The following is a 258-nucleotide window of genomic DNA, read 5'->3' as shown; positions in this document are numbered from 1 at the left end:
GGCAGTTCAGGTACTCTGTAGGGGGAGAATTACTTAAGATGGAAACTCCGAGGGGACTAAATAGCTTCAGCCTGATGGTTTTTACCTAAACCAGCATCAGAGCAGGGTCTATACCAACCAACAAGAGTAAAGAACCAGATGAAGAAGGATGCTCACTACTACTTAGAGTTGGGATCATTGACTGGGGAAGAGATTTCAGACACTGGGAAATGAAAAGGAATGCTGAGGAAAAGGGAGACAGTACTGTGAGAGTGAGAG

The sequence above is a fragment of the Haliaeetus leucocephalus genome, unplaced genomic scaffold, assembly GCF_000737465.1.
Source record: "Haliaeetus leucocephalus isolate CR32 unplaced genomic scaffold, Haliaeetus_leucocephalus-4.0 Scaffold184, whole genome shotgun sequence".
NCBI lineage: Eukaryota > Metazoa > Chordata > Aves > Accipitriformes > Accipitridae > Haliaeetus > Haliaeetus leucocephalus.
The sequence above is the reverse complement of the archived record's forward strand: the minus strand, read 5'-3'. Positions refer to the sequence as shown.